General features: G+C 49.5%; 1 long non-coding RNA gene across 1 annotated transcript in view; it reads left to right on the top strand.

Moving 5' to 3' along the window:
• Window positions 1-17,590, top strand: part of LOC130575893 (uncharacterized) — a 56,578-nt gene extending 38,988 nt beyond the window's left edge. Inside the window, exon 3 of the long non-coding RNA XR_008965611.1 lies at window positions 16,462-17,590. This is a non-coding gene — a long non-coding RNA (uncharacterized LOC130575893). The remainder of the gene's footprint in view (window positions 1-16,461) is intronic.
• Window positions 17,591-21,167: the final 3,577 nt, after the last annotated feature.

Here is a 21,167-nt window from a genome sequence, read left to right as displayed (position 1 = left end):
CCCCTCCAAACCAACAGTGAAGTGCCTTATTTTTCATATTCCCATTGACCTTCTTCTCTTTCCCCAGCTCTGAGAGGGCAGCTGTGCATAAATACTCAGAAAGAAACCACTACATGGTGAATTTTGGGAACCAGGGAGACTGTTTCCTTATACACCACATATAGCAGCTTGCCTAATAAATCCCAAATTCTGTAGGGCAGAAGGCTTCCTCCATTTCCTGKACTGAATTCCTCTCCTTAACCAGATGTGCCAGGACTCTGCCACCCTCCCCTGCTCCACTCCAGCCTCAGCCACACTTCATTCATCTCCTTCCTTCTGCTGAAATCCGAGTTATGCAATCCCAGATCATTCATTACACCCTGGCAACCCTGAGCCAAGTGGAGCGTGACAGAAACATGGGAAGAACGGAGCCAAGGAGCAAACCTTGATGCAGCCCATGGGAAAACTGCTGCACATGGCACACACATCCCCTCAGCACGGAGCCACAGAGCTGTGCTGCAGCACAACGAGCAGCAAAGGTCATCAGCGGAAGGGACTGGTATCTAAGGCAGGATTTTTATTTTCTTTTCAAGCCAGTTTGTCAATGGCTGTGAGAATTTCCAGTTTGTTTTTCTTTTTTTTTTTTTTGGTTGGTTGGGTTTTTTTTTTTTTTTTTTTTTTTTTTTTTTTTTTTTTTTTTTTTTTTTTTCAGGACAGATTTACTGTGCTCCCACTGCATCCTTAGCAGAAAGTCTGCATCTTTCACTATCTGATCACATTCCCTCCTCCCCCTTTTTTGTTTCTTCCCATTTTTTTACTCATTGAGGTTGCCAAGGCATCTCTGCTTTTCCAGCCTTGTTTTCCTGGGAGCCTTTTGTAAGAGCACAGTCAAGGACCAGCCACCAATTGCACAGTTACTTGTATCTGCTGGCTAAGAAGCAATTAACCATCCACAGAACCATCTGACAGATAAAGCAAACTGCACTGCACCACTCAGCACATTTTTTGGTGGACAACTGAGTCAGCTGTGACTTTATCAGSCACAGCAGAAGAGTGTTCAGCCCTCAGAAGGTCCTTTGTGTATAAACCAGGAAACCCCCAAACAGTATCTACATAGTCATGAGAAAAAAAAAAAAGTCTGATCCAAAATAGTGAAAGAATGGACTTATAATTATTTTGAGAATACAGTCATAACCACTCTTTCCCATTACTGTAGGATAAGCAGCAAGAGCACAGCCCTTCTGCCTAATTTTGTCAAGAGAACTGCAGTGAGCGACAGAAGATCATGCAGGGTTTATAAAAGTACAACTCTAGGATTATTTATCTCTGTGGTAGAAGTTCAGGTCTCTGSCTGGTGACTTTCATGTTGCTTCAGATAGGGATTCTTGGAAGATTTCAATTTCAGATTAAAGATTTATGAAGCTCACTTTAGTGACAGCACAGCAAGTGTGCAGGTGATCTGTCCAGAGGCATCTGTTATTTGAGGGCAGCATTATTTTAATGCAGAAGGGTTTCTTTTGGGGTTTAGTTTGTCTTAGGAAAATAGATAGAGAAGACTTGCACCTTAGAGATGCTTAGATACCTACCCAGATTGACAATCAAGTTAAAAAACAAAGTTCAGTCCAGGTAATTAGCTGTTACACTTCAACATTGGTTTTGTAATGGCAGATTCAGTGCTTTTCACTCAAACCAGTACAGAGCCTTCAAAAAGGACAAAGAAGGAACATTCSTGTCACTGCCAGGGTTTTACTGCCTTAAAGCTCACTTTGCAGGAGAGTGAAACACTGAGAGACACATGGGCTGTAAAACATGAATATTTTTCACTTGGAGATTCAGGGTTGAATTTGTGGGAAGTCAGATGGGGTAATGGGGAATATAATCCCTACTGAAAGACAAAATCAAGAAAACATGAAAGGGAGAGCAAGCGGCTCTGAGATTACATCATGCAACCTTCGGGGCAGCGTTCATTCTGATTTAAACCTTCAGTTCCCAAGGCCTGCCACTAGATGGGAATAAAAACTAAAATAAGAGTCACGGGATGCTCGGCTTTAACATCGCTGCCAAGCGTAGCCGCAGGAGTTTCCCAGCGCCACGCCACAGCCTTTGAGCCCAGAAGAGCGGCATTTGTCCCTTAAAGCCCAGCAGAATGACACGATGTGACCACAGCACCCTGCAGCAGCCGGGCTCTCCAGCTGTGCCAGAAAATCCCATTTCCCAGTGGAGCTGATGGGCACAGGACAGAGCCAGCCCATGGGACAGTCCCTGCAGGGCTCTGGATGAGAGCCACACGAGCTTCAGTCTCTGCTCCACATTCCCACGGGAATGCACCTTCCTAGGAGCCGTCTGTGCTTTACACCCTGCTCCCAAAGGAGCTGGCCTTCTCTGGCTGCAGTTCAGAGAGAAAAACCATTTTTTTCCTGGACATGTCACAGAAAAGCTTTGTGTCACATTAGTCCCTTACAAGGCTGCCTGTGGATCAGATATCCCACTCCTTACTGCATTCAGGGTAAAGGGGAGATAAGCCACCTTCACTTGCTGATCCAAATCTATCTCAGAATGCTCAAATCTTCTGAAAAATCTTYAGTAAATCAGTGAGTAATTGGAGCCTTCAGCTTGTGTGGAGCAGACATGGTATCAGACATGGGGGCAGGTCTGACTGGCATCATTTTGGGGTCCAAGATCACCTGACACAGCCTRGGACAGGGGTTCCAGCAGAAAGGCTCACTGCTAAACCCAAGGATGGAAAACAAAACAGTCCCCAGCTAAACAGAGCTTTAAAAAACACCAGGTACTCATGGAAAAGTACTGGGTTTGGGGTGAAATAAACAGCCAGCCTCAAAACCACTATGAGCTCAAAGCCAGTTCAGAGCTCTTCTTCCATCACTTAGTCCSCAATAAAACCAGTGCTTCAGTAGGGATAACCAAGTGGATGCACCTACTTCATCACCTTCCCCCAAAGATCATCCTCCTGTGACACCTGAATGAGTCCAGACTTATCTCCTGTGCTCACTTCTGGAGGAGGAGTGTGGAGTTCATTGCTTTTCTGTCCATTACTGGGATTTTTTCCTTCCATTTCTGTCCATTCCTGGAATTTTTCCTTCCTTTTCTGTCCATTCCTGGGATTTTTTTCCTTCATACACATTCCTTTTGGCCTTCCTTCAGCAGAACCACCAGGCTGAGAGAATTCAGCTGCCCATTTCTAATATTTTCTGTTCGCTCTGGAGAGAGCACCCTTGGTCTGTGTTGTAYGAGGTGCTCGCACAGCTCCAGGAGCTCAGCTTCTCTTCAGATACAAGGGGATATTTAGATTGGAAATCAGGAATAATTTCTTCACTGAAAGGGTTGACAAACACTAAAACAGGCTGCTCAGGGAAAAGGTGGAGTCACCATCCCCGAGAGTGTTTAAAAAAGGTGTGGATGTGGCACTTGTGGTTTAGAGGTGAACAMTGTGGTGGTGCTGGGTTGATAAAGGAATGGTTATGGTTGGAAAAGACCTCTGTGACCTGTATATGGAATGGGAGAGTTTTTCTATGGCCAAACAAGATCATTAATAGCATTTCYTGTGGTGAGGCAATGCCAGGGTACCAGATCCCAGTGCAGAGGGCTCCCAGGAGGGGACAATCACCTTTCTCTCCACAGAACATTCCCTCACATGTCCAGGCAGGACCTTCCCCTCCTGCCACTTCCACAGGGAWTGCCATCTCCCTCTGGCAAGGTCTGGGTGGTCTGCAAGGAGAATCTCAAGCAGAACATTTAAACCCTGGAGCAAACGGGGTCACTCAAAGCACTGCTCTGCTCTGAAGATATTGGGGGCTCAATGTTCCAGAAGCATCCAAGCATGTGCTGTCAGCAGCAATCCTGCCTGGMACAGAGGATGGACAAAACAGCCTCATAGATCCCTTCTTTCCATCCTGGCATCCCTAATTTCTCTGTTAATGACTTGTAATTGCATCCTACATGTCAGGGCACATTTTGGCTCCTTGCTTGATAAAGCACTGGGGCCAGTAAGATCATTCAATTAACTGCACAGTCCAACACCTCCCCGAGCACCRAATCTCCCATCCCAGAGCAGCTGGGATCTTCATTCTGCACCTCTGCACGGGCCCAAGGGGGAAYGGAGCAGAGCAGAGCAGAGAGAAACATTCATTCCCCTCGTTTAAAAATGTAAAGCACATTCAGGACTGCGTGTAATAGTGTTGTAAATCTTATTTCCATAAAGTACCTCCAGGGCTAATTCACGAGACATTAATCATATTCCAGCTTCTCCCAGCTGTTAACTCATCTGCAGGGTTTTTAATAAAAGATTTTGTGTGCATTTTCAAGAGGCAAAATTGTACCAATGAGGGCTGGTCTACTCGGAGCTGAGCTTTCCACACTCTGGAGCAGAAGCCACCTTAGAGGCTTCCAAGCCTCTGCCCAGAAGGTTTCAGTCCCCAGCTGAGCCCTCCCCAGCTCCAAGCAGAGTGACCTCACACTCCATTCAATGACACCYCGTGGTGATGGAGTTTGGCTAAGGGACAGGCAACAATCTATTTCCAGGTCACTTCCTTCAAGTGAAATCTGATTTATCCCCAGCCAATTCTTTGGCGTTGTCCAGTGGCAGAACCCTTAATTATTGCTTTAAATCTCATTTTAATTTCCAGGCGCTGCTTCCTTCTAGCCTGCTGGAATTATAATCTGAGTTATGGRTAAACAATTTTGCCTTCTATCCCAKGATCACAGAATGCATCCCCAGCCTGCCCCATGCTTTTCCTCCAGGTGAGCCTGGCCAGCAGGGCAGGGATGGTGTTRCCAGGCAGGCAGGGCTGCCCTCAGCCCCCTCTTCCTCAAGCTCCTTCTCCATATGCAAAGCCAGCTTTGGAGGATTGCATTGTCTAACTCCATCCCCTAAATCAGCTTGTTGCCTAATCCTGTTTTAAGTGCACTCCACATTTGAGGGAGCATCACCGGTTGCAGAAGCCCCTCTTGCTCCACTTAATTACTAATATAACATTAAAGCCAGCCTCCAACTACAGGAGCCTCGTTGTCACCAGGCAGATGATTTCCAAAAGCAGTTTCCTCTCCACTGTGAAGGATATAAAAATTAAAAGCAGGAGACACCTGCATTCATCACAAAGCGAGAAAGTTGGGCAGCTTCCCATAATCAGGACAAGTATTTTTTGCACTCTCAGCACTCACTCAGGGCAGTATTCCTACCTGATAACTCAATTTTTCTCTGAGTTTCTTAACCACTTAAAAAAAAAGCCAATTAAAAAATAAAAAAAATGTACCTCACACTGAAGTGTCCAGGTGTTCACATCTGCTGTTTTCCAAGGGAAGCCTTTCAACTTTCTCCCCTCAGCTGAAGTTAATCAGCAAATCTGCAGCAATTCCTCAAGCTGTGTCTTTGGACAAAGAAATCACTGSTGTTACTAAATCTGGGTATTTCTTTCTTTCTTTTTAAATAATAAAAAGCCAAATTAAGCATAGGTGGCACCACATTAGATTTAGACGGAGCCACAGAGAAAGGAGAGATGTTTTCAGTTTTCACTGGAGGAGAAAGTTGTATAAGTTTCGAGGCAATTGCTGGTGAGCCAATAAAGCCTCCATATTTCAGCTTGTGCAGCTTTCCCTGTATTTTGGTTTTTTTTTTTTTTTTTTCCTGAAAGACAAGCTTCAGCCTCCTACTCTCCCCACAAACAGCTGCTGTGTGATCCCAGATGTGGACTGGGACCAGCAGCTATTCCCACCTTCAATCCCAGCTGTTCTGCCAATTTGAAGGACCCCAATGGCTGGTTTAGGGCTRACAGGAGGCCTCAAACTGCTCACAAAAAATGAACATTCCTCAGCATGAGGTGGACTTTGAGCTGCATCACAAGCAGTGCTAGGGCAGCCAGTGCCTGGACAGCCCATCCAACCTGGAGGCTGCACATCTGGCAAAGCTGCTCCCAGTTTGAAGCTGCTCCCAGTTTGAAGCTGCTGCTGTACAGCAGAGATGGGCAACCAGCATCTGCTGGGAGCGAGGATTTGGCTCTGAGCCTGCACTGAGCACACAGACCAAGGGAGGCATAACCTCACCAGGAAGTCATGCAAGTATTTGTAAAGATAAAGCAAAAAACAAAACAAAATCAAGAMAGCCCTGAGGAAATTGAAATCAAAATGCTGATTGGGTTTTGGGTAGGACAGTACAGCCTGTGCTCTGGACCCTTTTGTCTGTTGGCATCAACAGCACTGTTGTCCCCAGGCTCAGCATGGGCACAAATGGTCCCCTCGGGACTGCACCCTTGGTTCCTGCTCTCTGCTCACAACATGGGCACTGCCTCTCTCCTCCCTTCTCTTCACCCTTGCTCCTCCTTTCCAGCAGCCTTCCCTCGGAGGTGACAGTCCCATRCTGCAGATTTCCAGATATGTCACTCTCCAAAGAAAGGGGAACATTTTTTCTGGGATTAGAATCCTCTCTCCTGCTAATCCACTGCCCRCCATGCTGAAGCCTCTCACCTCCTGTAGCATTTAGGGTGTCTTTAACACCCTGAAACAGAAATACCTCATTAAAGGGGGAAATATTTAGGAGCATCCTATCAGCACCCTGTGTCATGGCTAGAACCAGGGACACAGCCAACAAAAAACCCCAAACAGCTAACCCAACTGTCACCACAACAACTCTGATTCTTTTTGTCACCTTTCCTTTGTTTTCCTTCCTAAAAGATGCTGGGTTTTGTCCTGTAAATTCCCCATTGCCCCACACAGCCAGAGGAAACAGACTCTCCACATTGTTACCACACAACCTTACTCACAACCTGAATTTGCTTTGCTTCTCCCCCAGGTGATTCTCATCACTGCTGTTAACTCTGTGCTTCTTTGGAGCAGTAAAAAAAGCCAATACCAAATGCTGTCAAAGCTATGGGATACCAGCAGTTACCTGCATGTTTTCCCCTGTATGGGGTGTCTGTGCTTYCCTTCTCACAGACCCCACTGAAAACCCACCCCTCCCTCCACAAAGACTCACCCCATCACACATTTGGCTGCTGGCAATAATTATTTTGGAGTCCCACAGCTGCAGCTGAGCAGAACCACCATGAGTTCTGTGAGCAGCTTGATTTGGTCATCTGGATAATCTATTTGTTTTCTTAGTGTTAGACAGTTTGGATTGATTTTGCCATTATTTGCAGCTCCACAGGAAAGAAAATTGGTAAATAACTTCTTCTTAAAAAAAATAATTGTAACAATCATTAACTGTCAACAGAGCATCAGACAAACAGAGTGCAGCAGCAGAGATCCCTCTGTGGGAGGGGAAGCACCACGGGCACTGCCAGGTCAGGTTTGGGCAGGGCTGGTGCTCTGTGAACACAGCAAAATCCAGACAGCCCTCCCACCTCTGGCCCCACTCAGCCATGGAAATCCCATTTTTCCTCAGAGGAAAGAGGCACTGTGGGCCCACGAGGCTGCAGCATGCTCTGGGAGGGTACAGACACACACAGGGCACAGCTCTGAGCCTGACCTTCCCTGAGAGAGCAAAACCTGCTGGGGCAAAAGCTGTACCCAGGCACACAGCAAACCCTCTGCCCTGCTGGCACGTCAGTGGTGTGCCACCCTGTGTCCCCTCAGTGTCCCCTYACAACACATCCTGAGCACCAGAGGGGACAATTCAACCATCCAAGCTCAGAGCTCCAGACCTGAGATACAGCCAAAGCCAACTTCTCTGTTTCACGAGTCCCTGCATACTTAGGCTTTTCTTACCAGATTTTTCTTGCTCCCCCTCCTCCTCACCACCTACCCAAGGTCTCAGGCAACTCTTCAGCAGAAGATGTACATCTCTAGACCCTTCCCATCAAATCCCCCTGTTTTACCCATCACTAATCAGTAATACCACACAGCACACCCCAAAGCTTACCTCAAAAGAACTTTTCCAACACCAGTCCAGCCCAAGCCTCCTCCTATCCCAGCCCTCTCCTGCTGGGCTCTGCCCCTTTCAGGTCTCACTCCAAACACCTCTGGCAGGCAGGACTGGCTGAGCTGGGCTACTGATGGCAGCTCTGTTGTTTTTGAACACCAGCTCTGCTGAGACAAGGCTCTCCATAAGCATGGAGGGTGGGCAAGCAAATACTGCCTCTTTTCCCCCTCCAAATTTAAGATTCCAGGAACTGAGGGGAAGGTTACTGCTTGTTTAGAAAGCCGTGTTCATACAGCAGCACTACAGGAATTGATGCTCCTCTACAAAGTGTTTGGGACCGGAGGAAATGTCTTGAGTGACACCAGGGCAGGATTGGATTGAAGATTAGGAAAAATTTCTCAGGGATAGGATTGTCAAACATCAGAACAGTGAAGTGGTAGAGTCACCATCCCTGGAAACATTCAAAAGATGAGTGGATGTGGCACCTGGGGATGTGGTTTAGTGGTGAGTATGGTGGTGGTGCTGAGTTAGACTTGATGGTTTTAAATGGTTTTTTTCAACCTTAACAGTTCTGTGATTATTCTATGATCTGCAGGTAACAGAAACCAAAGTTCCTCCTGTTGCTTGCTCCCAGCACTGAAATCATGTGGGGTCTGRGACATAGTTAAGCAACAACAGCTCCTATTTTGTGAGATGTCAAAGCTGTTTGTCATCCTGTCCTAAAGGAGCAGTCCACCCTCCATTTCCCCCACCCAATCTGCCCGTTTTGTGGCTCAGAAAATCACACATTCCTCCAACAAACAGCAGCACAGCTGCACCAAGGGCAGCAGGGCTCTTCATTTCCAAAGCGACCATATGAAGTCTTTAGCAAGGCCAAGCAAACTTTAAGCAAACACTTGAAGATGTGTTCACATTCTGGGAATWCTTCAACTCAAACAGATGGATTGGTAGATGTAGTGGATTAGTCTGGGTACAGCATAATCCAATGTGATACCCAAGTGATTCAAGCAAGAGAACCACATGCAGTGCCATGCTTGATGAAAAATAAAGTGTTTTCTCATCAAAGGCATCAAGATCTTCTGGTGCTAACCCTCCTCCTGCATGTGCTGCCCATAAAAATATGCCCTGCCATCATCCACGGCCAGATGGCCACATGTTTCTCYGAGTGAGCAGCATCATTCCCACACATCCTGGATTCCAGTGAAGAATTTCCAGTCAGGCCAGCTCAGGACTGGCAGCACAACCGGTGTTGTCCAAGGAGAGGTTTGGACACCTGGCAGGGAGGAGAAGCAGCAAACATTGAGGCTTAATTTTATGCCCAGTCAGGCCTTCACACCCTTTCACTCAGCTCCATAAATTAGGCTGCCCTTTTCCTAAATATTTGCTTGGAACAGCTCCTGACTCTATCCTGGAAGCTGCAAGATAAACTCAGAGGTTTCTGTATCAGGCCAAGCTGCCTGTGCTGCCGCAGCCCAGCTGGCTGGAGGGAGCCTCCCTGTCCCCAGGCAGACTTTAGCAGAGCTGTCTGGCCTCGGATACCAGCCTGTCACCCTTTGTACTCCGTTTCATTTCCCTGACAGAGCAAGAAAAGTGCAGCAGAAGCCGCAGGGCTGGGGCTGCTGTAACCCCTGCAGAGGGGCACGATGGCATGGGGGCAGCCAAGTGCTGATTGCAGCCCCTTTATTCCTGGGCATGAGGGTCATGTTTTGGCTGAGGGCTGACCCTGACACCTCAGTTCTTGTCTTGCCTGTATTTTGTCCAAGCKTTCCCCTTTCTGAGTGGTTCCTGGAGTGTTTTGTGGGTAGGGGTGGGACTTGCTTCACCCAAATTTCTGCGTGGTTTCCCCAGCTGGAGCACCGTCAGCATCCTTGCTTTTCCCTTGGTACTGTGCTTTTTCTTTGTAGCATTTATCTCTCCTGGGAGAACAGCTAGTGTGTGTGATGATCAGACAGCCTGATAAAGGGAAAATGACACATACTACACCAGAAAGGGAAATGAAAGGGATTTTCTCATGCCTCTGTGTTCATTAATAGGCTTTAGCTGCCTGGATCAGCTTCATCTGGGATCCCCCCAATGTCAGCCATCAGTTTAAGAGCTATCCTTTAGCTCTGATGTAGTTTTTAGCTTTGTCCTCAGCTACTCCTGACTTAGCAGGCAACATCTTCCTTTTCCTGATGGTGACACCTTTTTCAAAGTGGTGAGATTCCACCCTGGCTGGTCAGGGTGCTGCTGCAGCTGTGGTCACCCTCTGTTCCCAGCTTGGTTCTCCTTTCCTTGGCTTCCCTCTCCCTGTAGGTTTCATGTTGACAAAATGAAACAAGATGAGAAAGGGAGGATGAAAGGAGAAAAAGCTGCCCCATGCTCAGACTGTCACTGGATAAACAGCAAAAGCTGTTGGTAGTTTGCAGCAGGCAAATCCAGAAATTAAAGAAATAAGTCACCTTGCAGGAGGGGAATACAAAGAACCACATTTTCTCCTGTCCCTTGCAGRGCCCTTCAGAAAGATGGAGAGGATGAGACCCCAGAGCTCCCGTGCTTGGCTGTGAGCAAAGGATGCTCTTGTGGAAAGCTGCAGCTCCAAGGTGCAGCTCAGCTCTGGCAAACTCCTACTGCTTTCCATAGCATGCCTGGAGAAACCCAGGAACACCAGGCTCTCTGCTGATTTAACTTGATGGATTTGTCAAACATTTCTGCAGTTTTACCATGTTTTTATGTCATGCAGAATCCTGAGCTTTTCCTGTGTTTGATACAGCTCAAATACCCTGAATTGCTTAGAATGGGAAGCTGCCCTTGTGTGTGCTGGGCTGTTCCACGTCACWGAGGCAGGMATTGGGGARGAAGCAATGCCAAGGCTGTGRAGGGAGCAGTTTGCCTTGGTGGGGCTGTGCTGTGAGTCCTGCCTTGGGGAAGGRTGGGACAAGGTGGCACTGCCAGCTGGGGAGGATGGGAGAGTGTCTCTGGTGCTCCCTCACAGTGAGTTTGTAGGGTGGCACAGGTAAAGTGTGGGCTCTTCAGCTTAACTCGGGGTCAAATCCTTCCTRCAGGGAGGGATTTCTTGTGCTTTCTCTCTTCACATCATGCACAGGCTCCCTGGTTACTGCTGTGTTTAAGAAACTCATTTCCTTTCAGTCCATCTTCAGAAGAGTCCCTCTTGGAGCAATTTAAACTTTTTTCCCCTTAAGTAAGGGTTTGGCTGACAGCAGCTGCTCCACTGTCAGTGATGRCAAGTGGGAAGGAGTGTGGAGCCAAACGTGAAGGAGGAGCAGAAGGAACAGCAATGGAGAGCAGCAGCATTGCAGTGGCTTGTGAGCTTTGGCATCAGCCAAACTGGAAATGGGGACTTGTCAAAAGCAGGGTCAGGGGAAAGTCAAGAGCAGAGAAGCTGCTGAACGACTCAGCTTTGAATGGCTGCTGAGCACTCGCACCTCTGTGCTGCTGTGAGGATATTTGAAGTTGTTATTCGTCCCTGACCCTTGTAATTCTGGCTGCAGCAGGGGAAATTGCCTGGGAGCAGGGTTTTCCAACATGTGGGGCATAGATTCTGCGGGCTGCCTTCAGAACTGGTGGTGCTGGGGTCCCCTTGCCTGTGGCTGAGGGCAGAGCCTGGTCCAGCCCCTTCACGGGCCACAACTCCAACAATCTGTGTCATTGCATCCCTCATTGTCACAGATGGGGCAAGGATGTGAAGGCTGAGCATGGATTTGGGGTCTCAGCAATACCTGCAGCATGGAACAGGGATCTCAGCCATGCCTACAGTGTGGAATTGGGGTCTCAGATGTGCCTACAGCATGGAATTGGGGTCTCAGCCATATCTATCCATGGAACTGGGGTCTCAGCCATATCTATCCATGGAATTGGGGTCTCAGCCATGCCTGCAGCATGGAACTGGGGTCTCAGCCATGACTACACATGAAATTGGGATCTCAGTCATGCCTACAGTGTGAAATTGGGGTCTCAGCCATGTCTACCCATGGAATTGAGGTCTCAGCCATGCCTACAGCCCTCTTGGAACAGAGCAGAGTTCTGCCCTCTTGTCAGGGAGCACAGGAGGACTGTGCTGGACACACGTGGGGTCCATGCTCAGCACATCTTAGCCTGTAAATTACAGAGGGATGTTCCCCCTGTCCCCATGGACAGGAATTGTCAGCTGGGGACAGGCAGTGGCACTCAGGAGGATGGAATAGCTTTGTTCTGGACCCTCCTTTCCCATCACATCCTTCTGGCTGGTCCAGCCAGGGTCCATCTGCATCTTTGCTGCTGCTCAGTCAAAGGGAAGAGCTGGAGGAGGTGTGGGCTGTCCCTGGATGGCAGCACAGGCGCTGGGGCTGTGGGAGCCCTGTCCTGCTCGTGTCCAAGGCTGATGCTGCCTCTTGGCCCCGGAGCACAGAGCCTCAGCCATCAGCTCCATTAACAAGTGGGCTTTAATGGTGCCCAGCAGGCAGCCCTGGCCCTGCCAGGCATGGCTGGGGAGATCAAAGCTGTCGTGTGTGAGTGCCAGCCCGGCTGATGGGGACACAGGCACAAATGCGATTAAGCTGCAGGGATGGGGMTGTGCCCAGCACCTTCCCTGGGAGCAGCGGGGTTTGGAGAACAGCTGCTGTTGGTCTGATGTCCTGTGCTGCGTCAGGAGGATGAGGAGGAGGTAGGGGAGGAGCTGATCCCCTGCCCAGTTCCACACGGTGCCAAAGCTCCTGGCACTGCAGTTCCCAGATTTCCAGCCCTTCCCTGCGCTCTGAGTGCTCAGGGGCAGCGTCTCCTCCTCCCCCAGACCCTCTCTGGGTGGTGAGGGAGGCACTGAGGCTCACACCGTGCTCAGGTCCCACCAAACCCCTCCTCAGGAGCCCAGAGGGGGATGGGGAATTCCCTCTGCTGATCCCACTCCAATGCTGACTCCGTAACACGCTCTGATCGTGAATTAATTGTGCATTATTAGCATTCATTATTCACTCCTATTATGTGTGCATACATTGGTGGTGCTAGGTAATAAGGAAATTATGCCAAACGATTAAATAGCCCTCCACAGAGGAACAGCCTTGGGAGAAGGGACTGGAACACAAACAGGGGGTTTAGTGGGAGCTGGTCCCAAACTGGGTGGGGAAAGGAGGCGACAGAGCTTGCAGGAGGAAAGGCAGGGCAGGAGGAAGGAGAGCAGCAGAGATGTGWGAGTTACAGCTGGCTGAACAGCCCACTTCTCATGGGAGCGGCTGAACCCAGAGAAAGCAGAGGAAATTTGGGTCAGCCTTTTTGGTAAAACTAAGTCAGGCCTAAGTGGTTCCTTCAAAAGGAAGAGAAGAATGTCCTCCATCATCTCCTTTGGTTTTTAATGTTAGGCTAAACAAAATTTGCCTTAGYGCTGAAAGTTTTAAAAAGGCCATTTCAGAACATTTCACTTGATGTCAAAACAAATCCTGCATGCTTTTGGCTGAAGCTGCTTGTGAAATTAGACACAGACTTGCACACAGGTTGGGTCCACTTGAAAAAAGAAAATTTCCAGCAATTTGGTGTATTTGTTTTGAGGGGAGAGGAGAGGAAGGAATCTCCCAGTGCTCAGGGGAGGAAAGCAGATCAACCAGCCCAGCTCAGAGCTGCAGAGTGTGTGTGAGAGATCAGAGCTGCAGCAGAGCTGGGGAGGGGAAGCTCAGGTTTTCAGAATCCATCTCAATTGACAGAGATAATTACAGGTGCCATGTTCCCAATTTCTTCTTCTGAGGACTCTCTTCCTTAATAAACTCATTCTAACAAATTGATCACAGCCTCTCTGGTACTCAGCACATATCAAAGCCATTTTTAAGATTGAAGAGAACACTTTGGGTGAAAAATAGGAAGCGGTGCCAGACTTGGTAGAGATCTAAATCTACCTCARCTGTAATAAAATTGAATTAACTTGCTGTCTTCTCATGCCCACTGCTTAATACGYTCCTGGGTGTCTGAGGTTTGGTCAGTGCTGAAGCCAGAGTCCAAAAAGACCCTTGGAACTTGCTCATGGTGCTCTCTGRAGGTTGCACCCCAGAGTGAGGATCACTCTGCCTTTTCCCGGTGCATCTTTGGGCTCTTTTTGGGCTGATTTCAGACAATCAGAAAACCACAGGAAGTTTTGGGTTGGAAAGGACYTCGTTCCATCCCTGCCATGGGCAGGGACATCTTCCACCATCCCAGGGTACTCCAAGCCTCATCCAGCCTGGCCTTGGRCACTGCCAGGGATCCAGGGGCAGCCACAGCTTCTCTGGGCACCCTGTGCCAGGGCCTCACCTCCCTCACCCACAAGTGAATTTTATWTTTATATTTATATAYRTATTATTTAACAATAGAAATAATATAAATAATATAGATAATATAAATACATTTAAAAATTCTGTGTGAGTTTGAGCAGACGATTGTTTGCTTGTGTCTAGTTTACTTCTTTTGGTTCTTTCCTGTTCTTTTTTCTTATATTCTCAGTGGAATTTTTGTACCAGTACAATTCTAGTGGAATAACTGGACAAAGAATAACTTTTTCACAGCAGCATCCAACATGATAAAGACCTCATTTGCTAAACCAGTATAATTAAACCAATCCCCAAAAAGAAAATCAACAAATTATTTAAACCCAGGCTTTTAAGTGCATTTCTTTATACACAGGCAAATGCCACGAGGATGCCCTAATTCTCCTTTTTAAAAAAATTAGTCAGAGGAAAACATAATAATTAACTTCCTTGCCTCCAAAATGAACACATCTTAGCCCAAACTGAGAGCACCCACACTGGCACAGTTCACCTGAATAAGCTGCCATTTCGGGTAGCTGGTGCAGCCATGTGGAGGTGCTTGGCCCTAAATCCTTCACAATCCTGGCCATCAGCTGTCTRCAGGAAGCAGAAATACAGGGATAGGCTTCATCCTGGACAGCCTTCCCAGTGCCCAGCTGGAACAGAGCTCAGTCTAAGGTGAGACTCTCCTCTCCTCTCTGTGAGGAGAGCAGAGGGTGGAAAATGCTTTGCTTTCCTCAGGGAAGCTGGGAAGGAGCAGATGGGGCTGGCATTAGGACTAACTCATCCCARGGGAGAGGGAGATGTCCAGGGCTCGGAACAGAACATTCCTTCACTGCAGCCACAGCTGGGATGGGCACAGTCGGTTCTGGGGAGTTATAAAGTCACTGCTCCACAAGCTGCAGGAATTCCCAGAGTGACAGGGCTGAATCAGAGCTCCCAGCCCGCCCCTTCCCGTCCCTGGTGCTCTCCCAAACCTGCATCCCTCACATTCTAGCCAGGAGAGGCTTTGTCTGCACAGCAAACTGCATCAGCTTTACGTAACGTGGAGCTGCAGCCAAGACAGACACCTGCACAAACCCTCTGCTGGTGCACCCCCTGTGCCAGCTTTTAGCATCTAAAGCAGCTCCTCCTGCTCCTGAGGCACAGCACTGGCAGTCTCAGGGCTCCACAGCCAGCCCCAGCACAGGGAATGGCTGCTCTGTGTCCCTCCTTTGCTCTCCTTGGTCAGCAGGACACAGGCACTGATTGAACCTTTTCCTTTCACGCTCAGGGGTTGCACTCCTGGAGCTTTCCCTGCTGTGCTCGGCTGGACAAAGTGATGCTCCAGCCCCTCARGGTCTTTCTTGCCCAAAACTGACCCCAGGATTTGATGAGTGGCCTCAGCAGTGTCCAGTCAGGGGGACAGTCACTTTCCTGGTCCTGCTGCCACACCATGGCTGGTACAGASCAGGTGCCATTGGCCCCTTGCCCACCTGGGCGTACTCTGGCTCATGTTCACTGCTGTTGACCAGCACTCACAGGGCCTTTACCACCAGACACTTTCCAGCCCTTCTGCCCCAGCCTGGGAGCTGCAAGGGGCTGTTGTGACCCAAGGGCAGGACTCGGCACTTGGCCTGGTCAATCCTCACCCCACTGGCCTCAGCCCATGGATCCAGCCTGTCCAGATCTGTCTGCAGAGCCCTCCTGCCCTCCAGCCAGCTCTGCCTTATCACAAAGGAGCTTCTTGGGCACCCCACTGTGTCACCAGGCCTTTATGGGAACAGCAGCAGCATTTTGCGGGGCTGGGGATGCAGCAATGAGCTGCTGGCAGAGTGCTCTGCCCAAAGGGACTGTGCAGAGCTGGGTGGGTGGCTGGCAGCCTGCGAAAGGAGCCATTCAAAAGCAGAGGGAAATATTTTTTCCAGTTCAGGTGTGGTTTCCATGTTTCGTATGCATTTTTTTCAGCCTGAAAGAAGATGACAATTTCAAATGGAAAAGTAAATCCTGAAATGGACCAAATAAGAGCATTYGAGCTGCTGAAATATTGCTCTGCTGATTTTTGTGTTTCGTTTTGCTGTTRATCATTTAAATGTCATTTGTTTTAAGCTGTGACTGGACATAAATTCATGGGAAAAAGATAGATCAGGATTGATTGACTGCTGCCAGTGCCTCTCTGCCCCCCTGAACCCCTTCCTTCCCCATTCCACAGGGACAGGACTGGGCTGACTGGGGAGGAATCACCTTGAGACATGGCCAGCTCATGGTTCTGCTGAAGRCAGGCAGGACACCCAGCTGGGCCACTTCCCCTCCAACCTTGCTGCACTTTTCATTTCTGGCTGGGGCTGGGGGCCAGGGGGAGCCTGATTTTGCTTCTTTAAACACRTGCAGGCTGCTCTGCACTGAGAACATTGCTGTGGTCACTAAAAGCAAGCACAGCACTGACTCCCAGCATCATCATCATGCAGAGGGACACGGGGACAGCTGGCAGCTCTCCAGGGAGACCAAAACTTTCCTGAGGTTGGGACAATTGGCCTGTTTGGGCTGAAGTGAAGACACTCTCCAGGCCAGACTCCAGGTGAGGAGCCCAGCCTAGTCTGGTGACAAGGGAAAGATCAAACCTTCTGTCCCTGAAAAACAAATAATCAGTGCAAGACCCTCAGCTGGAGGAAAAGCACATTTTTGCTCTCTACAAGTGCCTGAAAGGAGATTATGGGGAGGTGGGGGYCAGTCTCTTCTCTCAGGTATCATATGACAAGAGGAAACAGCCTCMAGTTGTGCCCAGGTCAGGTTTAGGTTGGATATTAGGGAAAATTCTTCAGCTGCAAGGGTTGTAAAGCACTGAACCAGGCTGTAAGGGCAGTGGTGGGGTCACCACCCTTGGAAGTGCTCAAAAAATGYGTGGATGTGACACTTGAGGACATGGTGAATATGGTKGTGGTGCTGGGTTGACAGCTGACAGCAAGAAAGGTCAAATCTATTACATCAGCCTGTATTTTGGCTGAAAAATATATTTGCTTTTAGCATTGAAGAAAAGACTTCTCCTGGGGTTACTATTTTTGTGGCATTTACAATTAAAGCAGACCCCCACTGTGTTGCTTTTCAGGAATATTTTTGGGATTTGTTGGTGCTCCTGGGGTGTCCAAAGCTAAAAATAATATTTGAGTTTTTGTTGTTCCTGCTTCCAAAAATAAACCAACCCCAAATCCCCAAACAGAATCTCATTAGAGCTTGTTTAAAGGTCGGTTTAAAGAGTCCTAACAAGGTGGATTATTGTGTTAAGGACCCCTGGCCTGGAGCTTGGCAGGGGTTTGGAGAGGTCCGAGTGCTCCTCCTCTGTGCCACTCCCTTCCCTGGTGCCCAGCAGAGCAGAAAGTGCTGGAGCAGCAGAGAGAGAAAATAACAAAAACCTGAAAACCCTGAGTGCCCCACAGAGCCCAAAGTGCCCCTCTGGGACGCTGTCAGGATTTGGGAGCAGGATGAGCACACGGAGAGGGAGCTGGGGGCAGGGACAGAGGAGAGAAAGGGAAGCTGTGGTGGGACATGGCGAGCACCCTGAAAAATCTGGTGTGGGCACAGAACCTCACCAATTTAAAGAAACTGTAAATTCCAAATGTACAGCTTCAGAACCGGCATCGGAAGGGAAAAGGTTGGGCTATTTTCTGTTTGTTTGCTCGTTTTCTGAAGTGGCATCTYGGATTAGAGCTGACACCAGGAGGATAAGCACTGAATCCTGGGCTAAATATTTCATTTCCACAGATGCTGACATCAATTTAATGACAAAGAAACTATTTTTTTTGTTTTTTTGTTTGTTTTGCATTGTTTTGTATTGCTTGCAGTCTTTCATTTAGGGCAATTTGTTTAATTCTTTTTTAAGCTATCTCTGCTAAATTTTGGGATGGACAAGAAAAAAGAGAATTGAGCTCAAAAAAAATCAACTTGGAAGTGGAATGAGATATGCAAAAAGGAAAAAACCCACAAGCTGAAGAAGTGAAACCACATTACCTCTGCCTTTCTTACAATTTTCATGTGCTTTGTGCAAAGATCAAGAAGAGCTTTTCCCTCATTCATGGCAGAGGTTTTTCTTGAGTAGCAGCAGAGCTGGGGTTCACATTTTGGCAGAAGGGAGCAGGTCATGGTGGGTGTCTCAGYTTGCTGTTCCCTGCATCCCTGATGTCAGAGCCCACCTGGGACACGCTGGGCTCCAGCAATCCCAAGGATTGGGATGCATCAYRRGATGCTGCTGSKRSRACAAGAAAAGGGCAGCTCAAGAACMSAACGATGCTGAGGAGCCCCAGCTCCCTTTTGTTCCATTCCAGAGGATCGCTCGAAAACTCCACCAGGGAAATTGTGTTTGTGCTTCAATGCAGCGAGCAGAAGCATCTCATTTCCCTGCTCTGCCATTCAGGCTAAATCCGTCTCTCCCTGACTGTGGTCCATTTGGAATTCATCCACTGAACTTATTCTGGATTTCCGCAGCRGCATCTGGGAGCGGAGCATGGAGCCTTATTGATTTATTTATCGAGGCTGTGTGGGCTGGAGATTTGTTCTTGCAGGGGGAACGTCCTGCCCGCGGATTCTGCTCGGCTGGGGAGGCCAGGAATGATGAACAGCGATAGAGCTGTCCCCTCCTGGGCAATGCCATCCTCCCTGCCAGCTTCCAGAGCCCTTCCCATCCTCCCGTGGCCCTGCCACCTTCCAGAGCCCTTCCCATCCTCCCTGCCACCTTCCAGAGCCTTTCCCATCCTCTCTGCCAGCTTCCAGAGCCCTTCCCATCTTCCCTCCAGCTTCCAGAGCCCTTCCCATCTTCCCTCCAGCTTCCAGACCCCTTCCCATCCTCTCTGCCAGCTTCCAGAGCCCTTCCCAGGTCTGTCCTGGCTGGGCTGCCTTTGACGTCGGYGCTGCTCYRYGGYGAGGGAGACACGGAGGGATGGAAATAGTGCAGCTATTATGGGCTGTGCTCGGATCGCTGCTTCCACTGAAATGCCTTTGTTGGGAGAACAAGAGCTCAGCTTTGGCTTTGAGCAGCTCTCGTCCCTCTGGCTGCAGGAGATCCCRGTGCCAGCAGTGACAGAGTCCAAGGCTCAAGGCAGGGGCACTGTTTGGCTCCTGGGGATGCTCCCGGATTCTCTCCAAACACAGCCCCGTGGCTCAAGCTGAGGGTTTCACTGATGGCAGTGAGATACAAGGGCCCAGTTCCATCTTTCTGCCTCAATTACTTTWGGGGTGAAGACCAGCCCAAACAAGAAGTCTCATCAGCCTGCTGTGGTCAGCAGACACTCTCAGTCTGAGTCTCTGAGTTCCAGCTTCACCCCTTTTGGGGCAAGCGGTTCCCTCTCTATTCTCCTCCCCTCACTTAGGGAAACAGCCATAAATGAACCTTCTAAATGCCATCTCTGAATGCCATTTTCTCTGCCTTTGTGCAAGCTGGGATCTTTTCAGGCCACCCTTCAGGAGCTGGCACAYGAGGTTTCCCTTACGAGCACATTCAGGTGCTTGGTGCCACAGAGCTTTGGCTCATCCAGGAGAACACCCCTGCTGGACATTGCTGTGACCATGAGAGTGACCCCAGTGTGTCCTCCACACCCCATCCCTGCCCTCCTGCCTTCCCACATCACACACACTGAGTTCCCACAGAACCTGGGCTGATCCTAGCTCTGGGTTGGGCACCCACTCTCCAYTTCTGAGAAGTCCCTTTGCCACCCATGGCTGTTTTCAAACAGGTGACCTGMTAATGCTTCCATTTGAGTGTTCAAAGGGAGAAAAAAAARRAAAAAACCCAGAGCTCTTCAGCAAGGATGGTTTGCTTCTCTCTGCCTCTGGGTTTTCCTTCAGGAAGACAGGTTGGRAACCCTCCTGCCCTTTAGTTTAGCGTTTGCCTCAGCAGCACCTCGTTTTACAGCACTTTGAATTGAGATGTTGGAATAAAAACCCCCTTCCCTGCCAGTCCAAGCACATTTCCGTTAAATATCTCCTCCTGCTCTGCAGACTGTAGGAAAACGAGAGCTGTGTGTATCGTAATCTCTCCCCCTCACCACACTGAATGCGGGTTCTGGCTTCAGCTCTTCCCACTGTTTTTTTGGCAGCAGCTCCCCGAACACATCTGCACCCCCAAAGGGAGCTGGTGCAGGGTATCTCCAGCTGGGACACCCACCCCAGTGGGAATTGCTGCTCACAATTCCTGCATCCCTGTTTGCCTGGGGAGCTGTGCTCAGGAGGGTCTGGGCACCCCCAGCCAACCCTGCAGCTCAGGTCACCCCTCTGAAGCACAGGAGATGGCTTGTGGGCTTCTCAGTCAGGGCAACCTGCTTCACGGACTTGGATCTCAAACTCTGCCCAAATTCCCAGCTTTTTGGGAAGMCCCTGTGGCAACAGAAACCTCTGGCCTCAGCCAGCCTGCCCCAAGCCTGAGCTGGGATTGCTGAGCAGCAGCTGAGATGGGAGAGGATGAGGCTGGGTTTGGTGTGGGGCACAGGGACACCCAGCCCTGTCCCAGCTCACAGATGGGTTTGGTGTGGGGCACAGGGACACACAGGGACACCCAGCCCTGTCCCAGCTCACAGATGGGTTTGGTGTGGGGCACAGGGACAGCCAGCCCTGTCCCAGCTCACAGATGGGTTTGGTGTGGGGCACAGGGACAGCCAGCCCTGTCCCAGCTCACAGATGGGTTTGGTGTGGGGCACAGGGACACCCAGCCCTGTCCCAGCTCACAGATGGGTTTGGTGTGGGGCACAGGGACACCCAGCCCTGTCCCCATCACCCAGGGGCAGGACAGGGCTGTGCTGACAGACAGAACCCGGCTGAAAATGGGAAACAGGGATGGACACAGCTGGAGCTGGCTCTGTTCATGGTCCTGGTGCTCACCCAGGGAGCCTCAGGCACAGAACCACCCCTGCACAGCTCCCTCCTGGCCCGGGATTTGGGGGGATGAGCTCCTGTATCCCACGAGTGAGGGAAGCTCTGTGGGGGATCAGGGAGAAGCACAGGCCATGGGTGACAATAAAGCATCTCAAAACCATACCAAAAACCATCCCAAAAACAGGAAGTGCCCCCACAGGACCCCTGTTCCAACACCCATAGCCTTCCTCAACTACCCC

The sequence above is a fragment of the Malurus melanocephalus genome, unplaced genomic scaffold, assembly GCF_030028575.1.
Source record: "Malurus melanocephalus ecotype Western Australia unplaced genomic scaffold, MMel_1.1 scaffold_120, whole genome shotgun sequence".
Taxonomy (NCBI): Eukaryota; Metazoa; Chordata; class Aves; order Passeriformes; family Maluridae; genus Malurus; species Malurus melanocephalus.
The sequence above is the reverse complement of the archived record's forward strand: the minus strand, read 5'-3'. Positions and strand labels throughout refer to the sequence as shown.